The sequence below is a fragment of the Pollicipes pollicipes genome, unplaced genomic scaffold (genome assembly GCF_011947565.3).
Source record: "Pollicipes pollicipes isolate AB1234 unplaced genomic scaffold, Ppol_2.1 Scaffold_6138;HRSCAF=7277_pilon_pilon_pilon, whole genome shotgun sequence".
Classification (NCBI taxonomy): Eukaryota; Metazoa; Arthropoda; class Thecostraca; order Pollicipedomorpha; family Pollicipedidae; genus Pollicipes; species Pollicipes pollicipes.
Window position 1 is genome coordinate 9,177,212 of NW_023596818.1, and position 17,091 is coordinate 9,194,302.

The 17,091-nt window shown below is 47.8% G+C and overlaps 1 pseudogene; it reads right to left on the reverse strand.

Moving 5' to 3' along the window:
* Window positions 1–16,334, reverse strand: part of LOC119106169 (calphotin-like) — a 44,611-nt pseudogene extending 28,277 nt beyond the window's left edge.
* Window positions 16,335–17,091: the final 757 nt, after the last annotated feature.

The window sequence follows — 17,091 nt, forward strand, 5'->3', positions numbered from 1 at the left end:
TAATGAAGCCTTGCACCTTTGAGAGCCATGCAACCCCGATCAATGCATTGGAAAGTCCGTCTTGTAAGCGGCTAGCGGGGAGAGATTTGCCGATGTAAAGTTCACACGATAATTCAAAAATCAATTGCATGAAAATGGGTCTGAATAATGGGTTGTAGACCTGGTTCGGCCCTTAAACTTCAATTTAATAATGGATGAATTTGCAATAATTGATTGCTTTGGCTATAAACAAAACCTTGAAGTAGGCGCAAAGATTCAGGCTGAATGTCGATCACACTTAACTGGGCTATTTGCCAGCGTGGTTTCAAGTATGGCCTCTCGGCTTAAGCCAGGGCGCGTTATGCTTGTAACGCTTCCAAGAAAGGGCGACGTTGACCACTTCTTGATCGACATTTGCACACCTATGGGTCAAACAGTGCTGATATCGTTTAGAAACATGCGGCTAGTTCGTTCATCTGCACCGTGAGATAGTTGACACTTTTATTTGCTCTCTCTCTCTCTCTCTCTCTCTCTCTCTCTCTCCTCTCTCTCTCTCTCTCTCTCTCTCTCTCTCTCTCTCTCTTCCTCTCTCTCTCTCTCTCTCTCTCTCTCTCTCTCTCTCTCTCTCTCTCTCTCTCTCTCTCTCTCTCTCTCTCTCTCTCTCTCTCTCTCCTCTCTCTCTCTCTCTCTCTCTCTCTCTCTCTCTCCTCTCTCTCTCTCTCTCTCTCTCTCTCTCTCTCTCTCTCTCCCTCTCTCTCTCTCTCTCTCTCTTCTCTCTCTTCTCTCATCTCTCTCTCCTATCTCTCCCCTTCCTCGCTCTCTCTCCTTTCTCTCACCCTCTCTCTCTCTCTCTTTCTCTCTCTCTCTCGTTACAAAATGCTGGTCTCATGTCATTACAGCGACGGGTCATCTAGATATGGGCCCGGTTTTCTCACCCCCCCTCCCTCCCTTTGTTACCTAGTTTGGAGTGGAAACGTGCGCAGTTCCCATGTTAGAGGGATGCAGATGTTAAATGGCTAAACTCAGTCAAACCACGGTGTTGCAGAAAAGTCACGTATGGTTGAACAGACAAAACGTAAATGTCTTTATATGTGAATATCCGAATTAATTAATTAGCTTTGGTTTTCGAAAATGACATAGGTCTGCGATCGGTGTCTACATATTTTATCTTTGCAAAGCGTAGCAGCCTAGCCGAGTGACTTAACCTGGTTACACAACTACTAGTATAGGACTGTATAGCCTCGCCTTTATGAGGAATCAGCTAGTTTGAATTTACGCAGTTGTGGATGAGATTCTCACATCGAGCTTAGAACTCCTAAAATTAGGCAGATAAAATACGCTAGGGTTTCAATTTATATAGCATATAACAAGGATATATCTTTGCAACTCCTTAGCACATTTTTGTTGAGGTTTGACAGATGCAATTATACCGGTGCCGTGTTGTTTCATGCACGCGGCAGTCGCATGTAAAAGGGTTAAAATAAATATATTGGATGAGAATATAGTAGTGCGACATTCAATGAAGTTCAATAAGCGTGCAGCCAGGCATTCAGGATTTTGAATGTAAACAATTCACCGTAGGGCGAGCAACCCTTCCCCGCTCACCACCATCCATTCATTGCAATGTTGCTCAAATCAAAAGATCAATCGATTCAAAAGAAATGTCAGCTGTCAGGCGTTTACATCGTGTCTCACCGAATGTGTACGTGACATGCTTCCTGAGAGATTAAGGCTGCAAATGACAACTCCGTTGCAGTAACGGCATCACTGCATATCGTGTATATTGTAACGGTTGTAACGAGCGCCCTGTACGTAATCCGGCATTTTCGTTGGCATGTTTACCACCTCTTTCTGCAACCAGTTAACCGGTAATATTAGTTTGAACGGTGAGATATACCATCGAGCCCTATGATCCCAGCACATGTAGATTTCTGTCAATAAGGTCAACCGAGTCAAAGGTGGTAGATCAAAAAGGTTAGCCGCACTAATAAATCTAGAAAAAATTTCAAATCTGTCTTTTTAAAATTGATTGGAATGAAGCTATGAGGAAGTGACCTAAGGAAATAAATCAGGCGTTTCACTTGTGTTATGTGCTTACGTTTTTGGCGTGCAGTAGGCACTGTAAAAGGTCACAAGATGTGATGAGCTAAAATGATTATTTTGTCTTCTTCCTGAAACGCTTGCATGCAGTTTTAACATCCGGGGCGATACTTGGCATTACAGCGACGAAGTTATCTATAATTATGTAAGCAATATTTCAATAATGTTTTAATGATAATCGTGCGTGTAAAATCAGCAAGAGTTCAGATGAGGTTCTACTTTTTTAGAACATAGTGCATATTCTACTGGCCTGCTGGTCGATGTCTTTGAACGGCTCATAAAGATTATGCATTATATAACGTTGCACAGTTGACATGCACCTAATTTTCACATTAAATTGGTTTTAGCTAGCATGAGAGGTTCATTCTTTAGTCAGATAGGGTCGAGTCTTTTCAGACTTGTTTCGGATCAGACTTAGATTGAAAAGTGTCATTTTCCGAGTCAGGGAATAACTGGTTACCCTGGTTATTGTGAGTGTAGTACACTTCGGCCTGTTACTTTATATTCAATAGCAACATTCCACAAATAAACACGTAGGTTCTTCCTACGCAGTGCAGATTACATCACTGCAAGAACAAGGGATCGACCGGCTTCTGATCAGCACAGCAAATATGCCATGATCAAAACATATCTGTCATCCTGCCATGTACCATCCACAGGATTCGTCGATGCCTGCGCTAAAAGTCCCCTTTTATTTCATTGCATCGTAACCGACCTACTTTATCCCGCCTGATGATGGACCGTTGCATTGCAGTCTTTTTGTTCACACATCAAAGCAAAATCCGACCTCTCATGCTGACAGTTCACGCACCTGGCGCGGTCAAGCCTATTTCAAATACCGCGCAGCTGCGGCTATTTCCTGCGGCGCCTTTGGCGCTCTCCGGCCCCGCCCATGGTGCGAGACATCACGCCCCTCACTTCGCCCTCGGCAGCACGCAGCACTGAGACATAACACAAGCCCTTTACAAACGGACCAGCATACGTGAGTTGAAGGCCGGGCAGTCTTCAAGCATCCACCTGGCGTGCCGGCTCGCCCACGCGGCTCGCCTGGGGCCGCGATCCTGTGCGGCAGATAAGACGCGTGTGTACCTCCCATAGCGCCGGAGCCGCGCGTGACAGGAATGTGGACGGGCAGTCCTGCAGGCCAAGGCTGCCGCGCAGCGGGAACCGATGGAGGGCCTGAGTGAAAAGGCCGCGGTTGCTGATGTGCGTAAACAAACAGTTTGCGCTGAAAAGACCACGGATACGGGCTCCGGACCGAGGAGGTTGGTGTTGCAGGTTACTGATTTGGTAAGCCTGCATGTTTGGAGCAATCAAGCCTGCCGTCATTCAAATAAGCAAATGGTTCATTGGCAAATCCGTTTCGGGCGTCTGAAGCAAACAAAACACTAATCTGAATCCGAGCTTAATTTGCTCCAGCCCTGCTCACGCCACTAAGGTGTTCCCAGCGTGAAGTAACTGCCTCAGGACTCAGGCGCTGGTGATGCAGTTGTCCGGTGCTGAGGAGTGTTTTTACCATTTGTTGTCGTGTAACAGTGCACTTTCACCGTGCGTGTAACACTCCTTCCTCCCAGCATTGGATCAATCAATTTCCATAGATAAGGACATGCCTTTGTTTTCCTCTGCGCTCGCGCTAGGTGGGGCTGAGTGACGCCTCTGCCTTGATATAACACTTGCCTTTTAGACGTTCACATAACTTCCCGGACCCTCCAAAGGCGCCTGAACCAGACTCGCGCGCACATCGAAGCGATTGGAGACTCGATTAGCAGCACCAGGAAGCGGTGGGTGACTGGAAACTGAAAATGCGGAATTGTACTATTATGGGTTGCACCGAATAGGTGTCGTGAAAACATTCTAGTTGGCGTCCAACGCTTAATCGTGGTGAAGGATAAGCTCCTAACATCGCGTTAATTACCTATCCGAAAACAAGCCTAAAGATACAAGGTTGGTATCTTACACGGCTGGAACTCTCGTCTTGTAATCGACATGTGCTCTTAACTTTAACTTTTCAAGGCCCCAAAGCCCTGGCCGATGATGAACAATGTTCTCGATCTTCTCATATTTACGTGTCATATGCTTTACTTAGATTGCCTCTGGATAAGTCTGGATTGTTGGTAATCTGGGTTGGCCTTAATTGTAACCTGGCTTATCTCTGGATCTTTGACAATTTTTTCAAGATTACCGCCGGTATGGTCTCTGCTATGAAACGCAGCCAGCATGCAACAGCAGCTCTCGAATCTCTGAATGAACCCGGACTGATGAATTGTTGAAAGGGAAAGACAAACTGAAAGTATTCAAATCGCTAAAATGCAAATAATGGCCCCCCACAACTTTGTCCAATCTCTTTACAAGCGACGTTCCTATGCTCCTCTAATGGAGACGCACTCCTCCCATGCTGACGTCTTCCACCTGCCCACGTGCCGATTGGAAGCCATCCAGGGAGTCTTATCCTATCCCTTATCCTTATCATACTGCGGCAACATGGAACCGCCTGCATCCAACCATCCCTCTATCCTCATCTCTGAGGCATTCAAAATAGTATTTCAGAACGCAAGTGTTAGGTCATGAGCTTTTATTTTAAGCCACGCTAGCGATCAGTGCCCTATGTATGTACGCACATAATCGTTTCATGTCACTGTGGATCTCATGCACTTACAATTCGTTTTAATTCATCGTTGCATGCGTACTTTAGGTTTGACAGTTGACACACGCTGATGTTGTCAACTTAGAAAATGTATTGAATTCATCGTTTGACTTCGTACTTTCTTATAGCGTCGTATCTTATAGCATCATGTTTCACAGTATCGTATTTTACATAATCTTATTTAAGACTATCGTATTTTATACTATCATATTTTGTAGTGTCCTTTTTTGTAGTATCATACTTATCAGCATTGTATTGTATCGCATTTTATTCTATATCATATTCCTTTATAGCATCGTATTCGATAGTTTTGCATTTTAGATTCTGTTTCGTTACAATCGTATTTTATAGTATCTTTTGTAATATTTTGTATCTAGTGAGTCAGGGTTGTAACGAACCATATCTACCGAGCATTGTAACCAGCCGACGAACAGAAAAGCCACACAATGGATGAATATATGAATACTAAGGCGCGTGACAAGTTGTTATTTTGACGCCAAAAACGTAGAGTACATACCTGGCGCATACATTAACATGACGCGCTGTCTCCCGACAAGCTGAGTGTTTTGTGTCATACGAGTGATAACTGAATCGTATTATAAACTATATATATATATATATATATATATATATATATATATATATATATAAGGGTGAACAGTTTGCCCAAACACTCAGTGAGCCCAGCAAAAGAGATAACGACAATTTAGTTTGACAGTAGTCAGTAATGTTCCATCGGGCAGTGCAGTGATCTCAGAGCGAGTGTGACTTGAGCGGACAATTTTGGTTATCCTGAAGCGACGTGAAGTGCACATTTAAGAAATGCACACTTCTAAAAGGACTGAAGTAACCACTGACACACGCTCGTTAGAGGGCCATTTCGACCACCCCAAAATTTTTCCCAAATAACTTCCGGATGGCACGGTACAGACACGCCAGACTTTGCATAGCTGTTGCTAACGTATGGAAGGACAAGGTTAGGCCATGGCTGTCAGCGGAGACAATTCCTACAGCATTGTTCAATCTGATGCGACGACGGAGTGTAAGGCAAAGCCACACACTTTTGAAACAGCTTCTTTAACATGTGGACAATTGAATTTAGGATGTTGACTCATTCCACTGATCTCAAGTCAGATAGGTAGGTCAGGTCGGCGGTGAAACGCAAACTGCTTTGTACTATTGACCTTGCTTTGTGGGGCGTTTTGACTCATTTTATATCTATTGATTGCACGGAGTTGAACAACTGCGTTATCCGAACTTCACAAAAACAATAGTTGGTCACTAGCCTAGAATGACTCCGAACATCCTACCATTTATTTCTGGAGCATACCGCCTAGCGTAGTTCTCGACGCCTAACATGCGCTTGGACGAGGGTCAGTTTGACTCCCTAAGTTTTTTACCAAATGACTTTTGAGCAACATAGATTAGCCGCGTTTAACTTTGCGTACCGGTCGCAAATTGAATAGCATGTATTTTTCTCTACAAATTTATATCTACCTTCTAGGTGCAATGACCAATGGGAGATCAAAACAAGGCCCCGACGGTCAGCAAAGGCAATTTCTAGAGAATTGTTCAATCTGATGCAGCAACTGAGTGCTAGACGAAGTAATACGTCCTTGAGATAGCTTTGTAGGCAGGAAACAATTTAACTTATGATTGCAATAAATTTCATTGACTTAGGATCAGGTGTTGAGGTTAGACCGAAGCCAAAGCTAACATCTTTTTTTCTTCAAATTTTGCTGTATGGGGTAGTTTCTGGCGCTCATTTTGAGCTTATTGATGACACGAACCGCAACAGACATCTTCCATGTGGTTCTGAAAGTTCAAAGTATGGCACTGACCAAAATGAACTAGATCTTGTGTTTTTGAGAACATACCACCTAGCGTAATCCTTAATGCTGCTCCAAATTGTAAAAATCGAAACAATTTCTTATGCTTTTGGTCACTATGGCCTGCCTATGGTCAGAAACGATCATTGACCTGAAATGAACACCAGTGAATTTTATCAAGAACAGGTATCTGGGTTCAAGGCGGCTGCATTAGAAGGTCAGGGACACTTAAGAAACCAATCTTGTGTTTGACCTTGTTTGGCTTTATTTTACGTGAGGTGCGTGACCAATGGACCTCAAGGTTTCATACAAGTGTGTTCATATGCAGGCTAAATCAACCTGATAATTTGGTGTTTCTAGATTTCTCAGTTTTTTGTTCTCAGTTTGTCACTACCCCGGAATACACGAACTGCAGCCTTAGGGGGAGTGCTGTCAGGTGGATGCAGGGTTGACCTGTCCTAATGGGGGTAGTGAGCGGTGAACCCTGGGAGGCTTAGATACAGCACGCGCCATTTCAGTTCAAGGAAGCAGATTTTCCTGTAAAATGGGCCGATTTCTGTCAAGTCTTGCAATTTCTGCCAGTCAAAGAGTCGTGGCCCATAGCTCAGCTCCGAAAACAAATATTGGGGATGCACAAGGGCGGCTGGGGTATTATCCTCCGTGCACCATTTTTATCTAACCCATCCAACTTATAGACCTGCAAGTTAACCAGCACCAGAAAGATCATAGTGCAACAACAGCCAAATCTAGGCCTCCTTACCTACCTTATTTTTACATTCCACTCCATATAGGTACCGCAGTGCTAAGATATATGGGCAGTAATTTTTCATTAATCAAATTAGTGCAAACGTGAACTACGATATTTATCTATCTACATAAAAACATTCATTTCACAAAAACACATTACATAGAAATATTCAACCGCGCTACCGCCGAAAAATGTGGCGCAGGTGCTGGAATGAGAAAAGGTGGCATAGTAGTATTTATTTTTGAAATCAGATCCTAGTACTGACCTGTCTTTGATGGATTTAAAGTGCAAAATTAGAGCATCTAATCACGCAAAATTAAAATAAAGACGGAAAACAGAATTGCCACCCACTGCTTTCGTGAAAGATCCGTCGTTAATCATGTGAGTGGCATCTACCAACATTTTCGTTGCATTAACCAAAAACCTTACTGCGGGCTACCAAACTTGAGTCTCATGGTCTGCGGGGCCTTTTACTCTAGCAGCATTGAGCAAGACGTGTTTTTTTCTCAACACACTCCATCTTTGGATATTACGCGAAGAAGGGGAGTCGCGTTACAAAAATACCAATGTATTTTCTTGGCGGAATCAGCGAAGCGCGATGAAAAGAAACATATGTTGTATGGAGTAGAAGTTCAGAACACATAGACGACGCAGATATCTGGCAACGGAACACCGCAACGCCGATGAAGCGCGACCGAGACTGACTCGACATCGAGTCCTATCGGGCGGTGCAGTTCTCCTCAAGATAGGCCATCGTCTCTGCAGGCTCAGAACGGTAACTTGGCTTTGGACATTTCAGTGGACAGCGGCGCGAGCCAGAGCCTCGGCGTGCGCAGCGAAGTGGGCCGACTTGGCGGCGGCCACCTCGAGCGTGTCGGCCACGTAACCCGGGCCGGCTGGGCCCACCGGCAGGTTGGTGCCCGCCACGCGGAAGCCCAGCGCGTCAGAGACGTAGTCGACCTTTTGCGGCAGGCCGTAGGAGTCCACATAGCTGTAGGAGCCGCGCACCACGCCGTCGGCCGTCTTCACCTCGTTCTTGGCCGAATTGATGTCGGCGTAACCATAGTTGTACTGACCCAGCTCGTCCTGTGAGTGGTGCTGCGCGCTGCTAGCCACAGGCGCGGCGTAGGCCGTGGCCACAGGCGCGGCGTAAGCGGCAGTGGCAGGCGCGGCGTAGGCGGCAGCCACAGGGGCGGCGTAGGCGGCACCCACAGGGGCGGCGTAGCCAGCAGCCACGGGGGCGGTGTAGCCAGCAGCCAGGGGAGCGACGCCGTACGAGCCGTATCTGGCGTAGGCGGGAGCGGCAGCAGTGAAGCCGTAGCTGAATCGAGCTCCGACGGCAGGTGCCACGTAGGAGGCACGCGCGGCCACGATCAGCGCACACACAATCTGAAACAGTAGCAGAGGCGGATGTCAGTGAATCGGTACTAGCAAGCGCTTTTGCCCGAAGCAAATGGCGGGAACTAAGCAGTGTAGCTAGTGGGCGTGTATATGAATATGTTCAAGAGGCAATGTAGTGGCAATGTGCCTTGTGGATAAGGTACACTTACACATTTGGTGCGGAACGTCAACTACGATTGAATGTTCTTAGAAGGGCTTAATAGTCCCCAAAAACTAGTTCGCACGAATTGGTTTGGGCCAAGCGTATGTTACAAACTGATGTGGATTAGGGCGATGCAAGGTTTTGTAAGCTGCGCAGGTTTTAATTGCAGTACCACATCTCTGAACTGTTTAAGTCTTCTAAATCTACCTTGTGTAGCACCGCCCCACAGTTGCTGGCGAATTGCCACCCGTCCTGCCGGTGGTGTGCCGGTCTGTTCGCTCCCACTCACCAGGGCCTGCATGATGTCTGACAGAGGAGGTCTTGCCGTGAGGAGTGGCTGCTGTCGGCGCCGGCGCCGTCTTTATAGTGCGGCCGGGGCCGGCCTCGCCCGTGTGTGGCCCTGGCTGACGCACGCAATACACGTGCTCTCATTACAATGCTAAGGTCATTTGTAATGCAAGTTGTTTAAACAAACTGGAGCAAACAGGAGCATCATTCAGCTTGACATGATGTTTGTGCGCATCATATGGACCAACAACAAATCGAAGTGTTTTAACTCATTATTACGATGTCATGTGGCCATACCACTAAGTTGTGCGGAAAGTTATGTATCATGCGGCCAGGTTTGGAGAAATGCTAGGCTGTTATTCCCGTTGTTGTGGAATAAATCGTACAGTGGCTGGCTATGAAATAGCCACTAAGTGATCATCTATCAGACGCGCGGTCAAACCTTGGCCATCATTGACCAACTGTACTAACTCCTCAGTCTTAAGTAAATTGTGATGCCCACAGCAAACGCTGCTTGCTCTGATGTACTGACTTAGGCCTCCTGCGTCCCTGCCTCCTTAATTGTCTTATGGATGTCTTGACATATATTTATTGAACCTTGCAGTGCTTCACTTGCCATCCAACATATTTTGTACAGTACATGTGCTCAGAACTGCCCTATCAGCAGAACAATACGCCATGTACGCCATTATAGCTCATAACCCCAGCACGGAATCCGATGGTACTAGAAGAGTGATGCACTTTTGAAAGGCGTGTTGAGACAAATCGCATGCCTTTTTTCAGAACCGAACGCTGCGTTAGAGGATGTTATATTGTAATGAGTGCATTTAGGATTTCGTGCTCGCACTCTTTGATTTCATGTATGTTCACGCAGAAAAAATTTCGGAACGCTGCGCCATAAAAAAGCAAACGACAAATTAAGTCATTCAACGGCCCAGCTGTTTGCCTCAGAAGGCAAACAATTTAATGGAGAAAGTTATAGCAGGCTAAACGTCGAATTTTCAGGAAAATTGCCAAATTTAAAGCTTTACAACATCACATCTCCAAGATCATGCCTTCTGGCGACCCGAAACTTAAACAGGCGTGTTCCGTCTTCGATTCTGAATGGGATGCTTTTATTTAGGTCTTTTGAGCACACACTAATAATATATGGCTCTGTCAATGAAGCAATGTTGGCCTACCGCGCGCGTACCGCGGCATCATCGAGTGCCGCCCGCCGCGCGCACCAGCCGTAGATCGCCGTGCAGTGTTGCTACAGTAGACCGCCGCTGCACCGCAACTAAAAAAAAGAAACAGAAACACATTTTCGGTGTCAAAACCTACGCAGTGTATGTCCCATAGGCTACCAAAGATGTAGGTCATTTATTCAGCATGCCTGAAGGGCATCCTCAAAAAAACTTAATTTGGGGTTGTGTCACCCCCCTCCCCCTCATATCAGAGCGAGTGTTAAGGTGGGCCACCATTAATGCAGAGCCGAGTGTCAACTGTCCATCTTTGCTTCGAGACAGCAGATGGAGCCATCAGACTGACAGAAACTCAAAGTTAAGTTCAAAAGGCAAAAACAGCCGTTGGTAGAATGACAGCATAGCACGGATAAAACCGCCGGGCAACCTTCCTCTCTCCAATGCAATGATAGCGGCGGGCATGCCGGGTGACAACGCGAAACAATGCTGCCGAAATTGTTCTTTCCCCGATGAGTGTAGTTGTATTTCCAGAAGACGCTATGCAGGTGCTTTACGTGTACATAACTTTTGCTGGGATGAACACATTGCGGTTATACCTAACATACTTAAATTACTGTGGGCTACGGTTACTGTGAATTTTTAGCTAGAAATGTGGTTCATGGCCCACGTTATCCGCGGATCCAAGTGTTTCGGCTCCATTCAAAAGTCACACAGAGAAGGAGATTCGTTTTCACCACAGCACAAATGTATTTTCTTTGAGGCACCAACAAAGCACGATGAACCAGGGACATATGGATGGGGTCGATACTCATCACATATAGAACAATGACGCAGACAAATGACAACGAAGCACCGCCACGCCCATGAAACGCGACCGAAACTGACTCAACATCGAGTCCTATCGACTGGTGCAGTTCTCTTCACGGTGGGCGACCGTCTCTGCAGGCCCAGAAGGGTAACTTGGCTTTGGACATTTCAGTGGACGGCGGCGCGAGCCAGAGCCTCAGCGTGCGCGGCGAAGTGGGCCGACTTGGCGGCGGCCACCTCGGGCGTGTCGGCCACGTGACCCGGGCCGGCCGGGCCCACCGGCAGGTTGGTGCTCGCCACGCGGAAGCCCAGCGCGTCCGAGACGTAGTCCACCTTCTGCGGCAGGCCGTAGGCGTCCACGTAGCTGTAGGAGCCGCGCACCACGCCGTCGGCCGTCTTCACCTCGTTCTTGGCCGAGTTGATGTCGGCGTAGCCGTAGCTGTACTGACCCAGCTCGTCCTGCGAGTGGTGCTGCGCGCTGCTAGCCACAGGCGCGGCATAGGTGGTGGCTACAGGTGTCGCATAGGCGGTGGCCACAGGCGCGGCGTAAGCGGCAACGGCAGGCGCAGCGTAGGTAGCAGCCACAGGGGCGGCGTAGGCAGCAGCCACGGGGGTGGCGTAGCCGGCAACCACGGGGGCGGCGTAGCCAGCAGCCAGGGGAGCGACGCCGTACGAGCCGTATCTGGCGTAGGCGGGCGCGGAGGCAGTGAAGCCGTAGCTGAATTGAGCTCCGACGGCAGGTGCCACGTAGGAGGCACGCGCGGCCACGATCAGCGCACACACAATCTGAAACAGCAGCAGAGACGAATATTGGCAAATTGGCATCAGAAAACGCCTTTACCAAAAAGCAAATGGCGGGAACTAAGCAGAGAAATCAGTAGACGCGTAAGTGAATGTATTCAAGAAGTAGCGTAGCGATAATGCCCCTTGTGGATAAGATGTTTCTGCACATTCAACGTGAAGAGTCAACAAGTTTGGATGTTCTTAAAAGAGCTTCATATGCGTCTGGAATTAGTTTACACGGATTGCTTTGAACCAATGATGTGCCATAAACTGATGCTGGATTAGGCAACTGAAAGGCTTTTCAGGTTTTGTGCATTGTACTAAGTCTTAATTGCGATGTCACAGATATGAACAGCTTACTTTTGCATGTTTGGCGCGGAGCGTCAACTAAGTTGGCATGTTCTTAAAAGAAGTTAACATGCATCTAGAATTAGTCTACACGGATTGCTTGAAGTCAACCATGCATTGTCAAATTATGCTGGATTAGGCAAATAAAAAGCTTTGAAGGTTTTGTAAATTGCACGAGTGCTAATTGCGATGCCACAAATACGAACAACTTAAGCCCTCCAACGATGTTTTGCATAGCACGGCCTTACAGTTGCTGGCGTATCGTCGCCCGGCATGACGGCAGTGTGCGGTCTGATCGCTCCCACTCACCAGAGCCCACATGGTGTCTGACAGAGGAGGTCTTGCCGTGAGGAGTGGCTGCTGTCGGCGCCGGCGCCGTCTTTATAGTGCGGCCAGGGCCGGCCTCGCCCGTGTGTGGCCCTGGCTGACACACGCAATACACGTGCTCTCATTACAAGGCGATGGCCATTTGCCATGCTAGTCTTTTGAACAAACTGGAGTGAACAAAAACGTCATTCAGCTTGACATGAGGTTAGTGCGCATTATATGGACCAACAACAATTGAAAGTGTTTTAACTCATTATTACAAAGTCTTGTGGGCATGCCACTAAGTTTTGCTGAAGTCTTTGTATCATGCGGCCAGATTTTGAAATGCTGCTATTCCCATTGTTGTGGGCTCAATCTTTTTGTGGCTATCCATGAAATAGCCACTAAACGATCAGCTACCAGACGTGCAGTCGATCCTTGGCCATCATTTACTAACTGTACTAACTCCTTAGCCTTAAGTAAATTGTGATGCACACAGCAAACGCTGCTTGCTCTGACGCATTGACTTGGGCCTCCTGCGTCCTCGCCTCCTGAATTGTCTTATGCATGTCTTGACATATATTTATTGAACCTTGCAGTGCTCCACTTGCCATCCGAAATATTCTGTAGTGCCCATGTGCTCGGAACAGCCCTATCAGTAGAACAATACGCCACTTACGCTATTATAGCTGATAACCCCAGCACGGAATCTGATATTACCTGCAAAGTGACCACAATTCAAAAGCGTGTTAAGACAAACCGCATGCATTGTTCAGACCGAAGACTGGATTAAGAGATGTTATATTGTAATGACTGCATTTAGGATTTCGTTCTCCCACTGGCTGAATTCATGTATGTTCGCGCGAAAACGTTTCTCTCGGCACGACACGTCAAACAAAGGCACATTCTCAAAAAGGTGAAGTGCAACGGGCCAAATATCTTCGCGTCTACAAAACAAAGGTCCACATTAAGAGTAGGTAAAAGAAGAATGTACACGTAGAACATCGTGAGTTGGTTCCTCTGCTGGTGGATCACTGCTCTCAACTGACAAATATTTGAAGCGTAACTCCCACTTTTTTCATTACCGGCGGCTCTGTTTCCTATGTATGTCATAGTTGAAGCAAAAATATAGCAAAAACATTTGTAACGGCTGCCTGATCGCCACGATGGCTTTTCTTTCACGTTATATCTTGAGTAATGTATAGGTTTCTCTATTCGCGTAAGATCGCGACATAACAAGTCGCCAAGTGCAAAAAAACAAAACAAAAACTGTACAACACCTATCGAAACAGGGCAAGATGTCGAGGAGCCGGCATTGCAGAAGTCCCAGGCCAGCACATTTTGTCATTCCATGACAACGGCAAAGAAGTTACTTCAACAGCACAAATGTTTGTCTCAGAGTGGAAACAACTTAATGGAGAAAGTAATAGTAGGACAAACGTCGAATTTTCGGGAAAATTGCAATTTTTAGAGCTTTACAACATCACATCTACGAGACCGTGCCTTCTGGCGACACGAAAATTAAACAGACGTGTTCAGTGCCTGATTCAGAATGGGATGCATTTGTTTATGTCTTTTGAGCATACATTTATGATATATGGCTCTGTCAATGAGGCAATGTCGGCGCTGCGCGCGTGTGCCGCGGCATCAGGGCCGCCCACCGCGCGCACCAGCCGCAGATAGCCGTGCAGTGTTGCTAAATTAAATCGCCGCTGCTCCAAAGCTAGAAAAGCTAGACACGCATTTTTGGTGTCAAAACACACATAATGTATGTCCCATAGGCCTCCGAAGGTGTCGGTCATTTCGCTCAGCATGCCTCAAGGGTACCCTCAAAAACCTTAATTAGGGGTTGTATCACCCCCCCCCCCCCCTAATATCAGAGCGAGTGCCAAGGTTTTTCACCATTAATGCAGAGCCGAGTGTCAACTGTCCCTGTTTGCTTCGAGTTTCAGGAAAGATTCATTTTGGATCTCACCAACTGGCCTGACTGACAGAAACCCAAAGTTAAGTTAAAAAGGCAAAAAACCACCCTTGGTAGAGCCGGGCAGCCTTCCTCTCTCCAGTGCAATGATAGCGGCGGGCATGTCGGGTGACAATGCAAAACATTGCTGCCGAAAGTGTCCTTTCCCCGATGAGTGTAGTTATATTTCCAGAAGACGCTATGCAGGTGCTTTACGTGTACGTAACTTTTACTGGGATGAACACATTACGGTTATACCTAACATGCTGAAATAACTGTGAGCTGCGGAAGCTGTGAATTTTTTGCTAGAAATGTGGTTCCTGGCCCGCGTTATCCGCGGATCCAAGTCTTTCGGCTCCATTCAAAAGTCACACAAAGAAGGAGATTCGTTTTCACCACAGCACAAATGTATTTTCTTTGAGGCACCAACAAAGCACGATGAACCAGGGACATATGGATGGGGTCGATACTCATCACATATAGAACAATGACGCAGACAAATGACAACGGAGCACCGCCACGACGATGAAGCGCGGCCGAGACTGACTCGACATCGAGTCCTATCGGCTGGTGCAGTTCTCCTCACTGTGGACGACCGTCTCTGCAGGCCCAGAAGGGTAACTCGGCTTTGGACACTTTAGTGGACAGCGGCGCGAGCCAGGGCCTCGGCGTGCGCGGCGAAGTGGGCCGACTTGGCTGCGGCCACCTCGGGCGTGTCGGCCACGTGACCCGGGCCGGCCGGGCCCACCGGCAGGTTAGTGCCCGCCACGCGGAAGCCCAGCGCGTCCGAGACGTAGTCGACCTTCTGCGGCAGGCCGTAGGAGTCCACATAGCTGTAGGAGCCGCGCACCCACGCCGTCGGCCGTCTTCACCTCGTTCTTGGCCGAGTTGATGTCGGCGTAGCCGTAGTTGTACTGACCCAGCTCGTCCTGCGAGTGGTGCTGCGCGCTACTAGCTACAGGCGCGGCATAGGCGGTGGCCACAGGCGCGGCATAGGTGGTGGCCAAACGCGTGGTGTAAGCGGCAGCGGCAGGCGCAGCGTAGGTGGCAGCCACAGGGGCGGCGTAAGCAGCAGCCACGGGGGCGGCGTACGTGGCAGCCACAGGGGCGGTGTAGGCAGCAGTCACGGGGGCGGCATAGGTAGCAGCCAGGGGAGCGACGCCGTACGAGCCGTATCTGGCGTAGGCGGGCGCCGCCGCAGTGAAGCCGTAGCTGAATCGAGCTCCGACGGCAGGTGCCACGTAGGAGGCACGCGCGGCCACGATCAGCGCACACACAATCTGAAACAGCAGCAGAGGCGGATATCGGCGAATCGGCACCAGCAAGCGCTTTCGCCCAAAGTAAATAGCGTGAACGAAGCAGTGTAGCTAGTGGGCACGTATACGAATATGTTTAAGAGGTAACGCAGTGACAATGTGCCTTGTGGATAAGGTACTTTTACACATTTGGTGCGGAGCGTCAGCTAGGTCTGAATGTTCTTAGAAGGGCTTTACCGTCCTCAAAAACTAGTTAGTGACTACAAAACTACAAAACCTAGTAACTAGTACACGGATTAATTTGAACCAATCATGTGTTATCAAATGATGTCGATTAGGCCAATGGCAGGTTTTGTAAGTTGCGTGGGTTTTAATTGCAGTACCACATCTCTGAACTGTCTAAGTCTTGTAAAGCTGCCTTGTGTAGAACCGCCTCACAGGTGCTGGCGTATCGTCGCCCGGCATGACGGCAGTGTGCGGTCTGATCGCTCCTACTCACCAGGGCCCGCATGATGTCTGACAGAGGAGGTCTTGCCGTGAGGAGTGGCTGCTGTCGGCGCCGGCGCCGTCTTTATAGTGCGGCCGGGGCCGGCCTCGCCCGTGTGTGGCCCTGGCTGACGCACGCAATACACGTGCTCTCATTACAAGGCAATGGCAATTTGCCATGCTAGTCTTTTGAACAAAATGGAGCGGACAAGAACATCATTCAGCTTGACCTGGTGTAAACGCGTGTCACATTACTTAACAGCAAGTAAAAGTGGATTTGAGTCATGATTATAAATGTCATGTGAACGTACCATAAGTGGTGGCGAAATCTACGCATATTGTGAACTGATTTTGACAAATCTTACGCTGTGATTCCCACTGTTGTGGCATAAATGGTTAAGTGGCTATCCATGAAACGTCTACCCGACGCGCGGTCTCACCTTAGTCATCGTTGACAAGCTGTATCAATTATTTAGACCCAATTAATTTTGACACCCACAGCAGACCCTGTCTGCTCTGACGTATAAACTGGAGCCCCCTGCGTCCTTGCCTCCCGAATTGCTTCGTGAATGTCTGAACGGATATTTATTGAAAGTCACATGCTTCCCTCACCATCCAGAATCTCCTGAAGTGCCCATGTACTCAGAACTGCCATATCACTAGAACCATACTTGACTTGTTCTACTGCAACTGGTAACACCAACACTGAATTTGATGGCACTTGCAGAGTAATACACTATTCAAAATTGTGTTAAGAAGAAACACATGCCTTTTTGAAAGCTGAAGGCTGGATTCCAGGATGTTATATGGTGATGACTGCATCTAAGATG